The sequence below is a fragment of the Accipiter gentilis genome, chromosome 8 (assembly GCF_929443795.1).
Source record: "Accipiter gentilis chromosome 8, bAccGen1.1, whole genome shotgun sequence".
Lineage (NCBI taxonomy): Eukaryota > Metazoa > Chordata > Aves > Accipitriformes > Accipitridae > Astur > Astur gentilis.
The window spans coordinates 2,828,677-2,835,026 of record NC_064887.1 but is presented as its reverse complement, the minus strand read 5'-3'; positions in this window follow the sequence as shown (position 1 = coordinate 2,835,026).

Genomic DNA, 6,350 nt, shown 5'->3' with positions numbered 1-6,350 from the left:
AGCTCCACGATGAATCATAGTGGCCTTGTCTAAATTCTGTGGAAAAAAATTTACTGTTGTTATCCCTGGGCTGGTTTTGTTAGTGGTAGCAGTAGATGGTACTGTTCTCAGAAGCTGGGAGCCAGCAGTAACAATTATGTTTTGTTCTCTTCTATTCTACATTTTTATAGCTGACACTGGCAAAACCACCAGCTTCTTGGAGCACTGCCTGAACAAGTGCTCTCCGCTGTTATTGCCGCTAATGGAACAAAAATAGTGATAGCAAGGAAAGGAAACTGTTGGCTGAAAAGCATAGTGCAGGAACCTTTTCTACCCCACCCTCCACCTGGCAACAAAACGTGAGGGCACGAGTACAACAGCTGCTCCACGGATAAAGGGAACAACCTCAGCCTCCGAGACCATCAAGTCAGCACTTTTCACAAGCGGTATGTCTGTGTGAAAAAATACGCAGAAAGAGGTGGTGCCGTGCCATGCCAAAGCTCTGACAAAACTGGCGGTCTCTCCTCTTCAAACCCAGGCACTAGTTGAACAATGGGCCAGCCTTGGATTAGATTGCCAAATATTTCCAGTTTTGTCACGATTGATGGATTTTTCTAATTTTAAAACTCTTCCACTGCACCTAGAGGTAATGAAATCAGATAGACGCTCTGAGATAGGTTGGCACCAAGAACTGCAGGAAACTGGGAACTTGGTCAAATAGGTTTAGTATACTTATTTTCTATTTTCCAACTTTCTGACACTTTAACAATTAATTTACTCCCAATATCAATTGTCTTGGCATAATGTATGCAAACACATGCAATTGGGAGAAATTAAAGGTTAAGAAATTAACCTACGTGATCTAATTCCTGCAAAATAATAATAATAATCTCTTTAAGCGTGTTTATTTCCATTGCAGCTTAACCAAGGAAATCTCTATAAACAAGTCAAAATGTGTTACTGCCGTAGCCTCAGCCAGAGAGCCTGGATAACAGGAAGGGGATGGGTTTTTTTGCTCCCCATGAAAACAGAATGAACATGTAGAAGTTAGACACTTCAGTAAGTGTGTTTATAGCAAAAAAGATATGTTGCATGACAGTTTCTATGGAAACCTTTTTTATAACTGATTGGCAGAACATTTTAAAGTCTCATAAATTTTTTTAAGAACGCATTGGGAAAGTTTAGCTTGCATTACATCCTCTATGCCAGTTTTCCATATTTAACAAGTTACAGCATTTTTAAGGACAAAATATTGTGGGGGTGTTTCAAATTCCAACCTCTGCTGGCAGGGATAAATCACTGACTGGTTTATCATATCAAAACAAATTGCTGGTAAGATGCCTGTTCACTCCCAGTACGTGCTAGCTATTCAGTTAAATCATGTCAAAGATTTTCTTCAAGTTTATAATTAGCCAGATCTGTAAGGGCTATAAATGAGATAGTAATGGAGATGGACCGATTTACCCTTATGAATGTTTTAATTCACTATTATGATTTCGCTATTTTTTGATGTGAAATTATTTCACAGTTTCCTGTGAACTATCAATATCAGTTTCCAGTTCCAAGAAAATAGGCCCTTACAAAGAATCTGAGACAGAATGATTTGAAACTACAATTTGCAGCACTTTAGCAGGTTAGCCAATAAAAATACTCTGTGTAGGAATGTGGGGATGTACCTGCTTTTACTAGAAACCCAAGGAGCATTTTTTTTAATACTAAAATTGCCAAAATGTACTTTCTGCCAATAAGTTATTACTAAATTTGAAGTTGACTCTGAATGAGGAAAAATAAAGCCTATGCAGGGAAGAATGGTGATTTAAAGCAGGCAAGGCATTGTTTTAGGAGATAGTTTTGCTGAGGTTCCCCTGTGAATATATTGGCCTTTAGGGCCATTTACTGAAGAGGACTGTACTTAGAATATTTGTTTGATCTTATTTTCTTTTGTTCTCAGTTATTATTCAAGAAGCTGCACTTGTTTTGTGGTGGTTCGTTTTGAGATTTACTCTCTTTTTGCTGTCTTTAAATATAACCTTCACACGGATTTGCTAACGATATGCATTAGGCAACAAAGGTTATAAATTCTACTGCAAAGACCACGATTCCCAAAATAGACCATTACATTACGTTTCAGTGTAATGATTTCTCCTCAGAATAGTTACTCGCTTTGCAAGTTATAGCTCTTACTTCTTTTATCTTTTTACTGTTCATTTGCAGACCATTGTGTTACAGAATGGAAACTGAGGAGAAGTTGCTAACCAGCCTGTTACTGAGATAATCCATCATTCCTAACACACTTAGGAACAGTGTTACACCAAGTTTAATAGCTATCAGGTTCCACTTAAAAAGAAAACGTTCAGCTGTGGGCAAAGTCACTTGAAGTGTTTTTGTGTCTGTATGGAAGAACGTTTCAGGAATAAAGAAACATGCCATTTTTGGTCATACACAGCAGTACCTGACATATCCCAGTGAATGTGAGCTATGTACAGTACTTATAAGGCTCCCGCAAAGGCGTGCGAGCAAAGTGAAAATAACTGTTTATTGGCAATGCAACTCTGAATGAAGCATGTGGCTGTTGTGGTCTCTGAAGCAATCTGTTGCCCATCTGGCATCTCTTTGACGAGATGGGCACTGCTGGGATGTGATTTGATGGACCCGAAGCCTGATCCTGTATTACTGCAATTCCTAAGTGCCTGGAGAATGAAACATTAATCAAAGTATCTCTGATGTTAAAACAAGCTTAGCAGTTAATTGGGAGGACTTGCCATGTCACAATACCCATCTCAACAAAACTGCAGTCTAGACGCGCTGAGTTATTCTAATGGTTAATTAGTGAATTGTACTCCTGCAGAATAAGTGAAGCCTGAGACTACGCAGTAGCTGCAGAAAAGGGTTACGAAGCTTTTGCTTCATCAGAATACTGGAGGTATCAGTTGCTCACTGTGCTGTTCTAGGTTGGTAATTTGATATGAAATTCCATTTGTTTCTTAATGATCCTCACTGTTACTGCACTACGGAACAGTACACTGAGAACACAGAATGTATTTAAATTTGTTCGAGAAATGATGAAAGGAACTTCTTTTGGCACCTCTGGTATATTTTGGAGGCAAGATGCATCTGCAAGATAAACAATTGAGCATCTAGATAATCATCACTGAACTAATTACTGGTATTGACAACTGAATCTACATCTTTTGGTTTCAAAATTTCAGTTTCCTAATGAAACAAAAAGAGCAGCTAGAGCTTGAAACAGTGGGCATAATATAGACTAAAGAGAAGGGTATTGTTTTCACTTCATTCACATGAAGTGGTGCTAGCAATCAGGGATTTTTACAAAAGCATCTAATTTGCAGCAACTGATGCATTCCACACCCTCATTGCAGGAAACATACCAATTGCATGGTTTCAGGTTTTAGAAAATTGTTTAGATTTCTCTTTCATATAAGAAATCACTTATCTAAAGAGCTCACAGATACACTCTTGTATACCTGGGAACATCAGATGGGTCTTTGAGATGCAGCAGATGTTCTAAATCTTGGCTTTTATTTTATCTGCACAGATCTGAACTTGTTTGTACTTTTGAACATGGACAATTATGCCTGAGAGCATCTCTAATTCAGAAAGACTGTTTGTGACACAATTCTGTTTTAACACTCATCCCATAAAAATAAAAAACCTATATATGGCTTGTGATACTTCAAAGCTGCAGAAGCATGAGTAAATTAATCTTCAGCTCTCAGAAGAGCTACAGCAACTGCTGTGGATGGATACATTACTCTTAATTAAAAAGGAATTTAGTGAACTAAATTAAATTACAGCAAAGTGTCTTATCTGTATAATAGCATCAAGTCAGCAGTGCAACCAAAGTTACATTTGCAGATCACTATACTTTTCTGGTATTTTTTAAATAGTGCTTTTTGCTTTTGCAGAAATTTTGAAACATAATGTTTCAAGTGCATTAGAAAACTGGACTGTTTAGAGTGCAAAGCATAAATGTGTAGGGCTTTGTTTTGAAAGCAACATAAAGGGAGTAACAGTATACTCATACAAACATATGCATACAATGTCTGCATATAGAAGGATGGTCTGTAATCAAGATGAAATTATTTAAGGAAAATACATACATGTGTTGGCTCGCTGTCTTCTTCCTCTCCTGGGTACAGCTGGGTGGAGACTGTTACCACTTGCAGTTCATCCTGAGTTGCACTATCTCAGCATCTTCCTGAAGACGTTTCCCACTCCTGCAGAGAAGCACAGAGGCTTGTGAGTTGGTTCCCTAACCTGCATCACTTCTCACAGCACAGGTTAGCAAGGACTGCTTGAGCTTACACAATTTATTTTCGCTGTTACAAAGTAGTTAGCAGTTAACAGAGAACACAGCTGAGAGCACTAACGGCTGACCTGAAGGAACACTTGCTGTAGTAACCTGTGCTACCAGCCCAGGGTTTTGGTACTTCTGGCAGAAACTGTATGGTAAAATGGGAGAATTCTTGAAGGCAGAAGATTAACTTGTCAAATGAGAGACCTGCATATCTAATGCACTGATAGGTTTGTGGAAGTTCCAAGGAGGATGGCTTGTTGGCTCGCACAACCTCTATACTGTATTAATGTGCCCACTGATGCTCTGTGGGGGCTCCAAGGGACTCCAGTGTTTTACTTTATCAGTAAGTAATTTTGATAATTACTGCCTAATTTTGGTTGTTCTTTTATTTAAAATTCTAATTCTCCAGGTACCTGCTTGAGGGTGTACTGTAGCTCAAAACAGGGGTGACATTTGGGTTCAAGAGGGAGTATTTCCTCAGGTCAGATTGGTTCTTGGTGCTGATGCCCCTTTGGCTGATTTTGGTTGTCATAGGAGGTGATACGTGGCCTACCTCCTTGTTCATTTTGACGGACCGCCTCCATGGACAATGGCAATAGCTTGCATCTTTCCTGCTCTCTTCCCGCAGCACTTCATAGTTGCCTTTTAGTGCAGGCAATTCCTTCATCTCTCTGTGCAATATCAACTATCTGTATACAGAATGGAATGTGAGCACTGGGGGGAGGGGGGGGAGAAAAAGATGAACACATTTACCTACAAAATAAAATCTTTTAAATATGTATCCCTACGCAAGAAAAATGCTTACATTTCTCTGGAACTATTTACAAGTAATACTGCAGTAGTTTTGGTTTTGCCATTAATATCAAACTATTCACCTCTGAACTATTTCTTTTAGCAATGCACTTTTAACTTTTAATGACTTCCATTCAGATACACCTGCAGCCTATCAAAAGAAAAAAAAAAAAGGCAGGCAGCTTTTGAGAAGGTAATTGCTATAGGTAGGATTAATTATCAGTAGCATACAGGTGAGCCAGACTGTCCACCTTCAAACTGGAAAAATTAATGGTATAATTAATCACTTTGCTTTCACTACTTCATTAGCTTCACCAAACTGTATAGTGTTTGAGCAGATCTGTAGTTCTACTGTAATAGCTTAATCTGGTAATTGTTTCTGAGGAGATAGTTACGTGTTTCGGTATTCCTAACAGAGCAATCTTTTTCATGGTCCCAGAATAATTTACATCACATAATCTATTATATGCTTTGAATAGATTTTGAGGAGACAGTATTTAGTATCCTTACTTCAATTTCACAGCTTGACCTGAAAATCAGTTTGTAAGTAGTCACTAGCAGACTTTTCACTCATAATTTTTTTTTATCTTTTCCAAGGATAATTTTATAGGTAGTACGATTATTACTTTGTAAATCCTTAGGACTTAAGAAGCCTATACCTCAAAGCTTGTGCTGGAAAAGGTATTTCATAGTTTTAAAATGCAAATCTTCATCTGAAACTTGAAAACATAGCAGGTATGTACTTATTTTCACTTACATTCCTCAAAGAATGGTGGCCTATGAAAATCTTGTTTTTCTAAGAATATGAAATTTTCTTTAGATCAGATCTCACACTAATAATTTGTTATAATAGTTTTTCCTGCTTCTTGGTTTAAGTATGAAGGCTAAGCTAATACTGTTCTGACAGCCTGTCCTGACAGGCTGAATTTGGCAGTTCTCAAATTCTCCCGTGACAAATAGATGAACCATTTACAAACGTCCTTCACACCTCTGATTTCCAAAATCATTAAACAGAATGCAAATACTGAAGGAGGAGGAACATTATCTGCTTAAAAAAAAGTAGGCAAAAGGAAGCCCTTGAATAGGGCTTGAAAGGAAGCTTGTCAGCCCTGACAAATTTTTTTATAATGCACCAAAAAGAACAAAAAGTACTTTGATTATTTTTGCTCAGTAGTTTTAAAATTAATTTTAGTAATGAAGGTCTAAGATTCTTTGTAGTCTTAACTTGCTAGCTTTGGTTTGGACTAAAGCAATTTCTAAA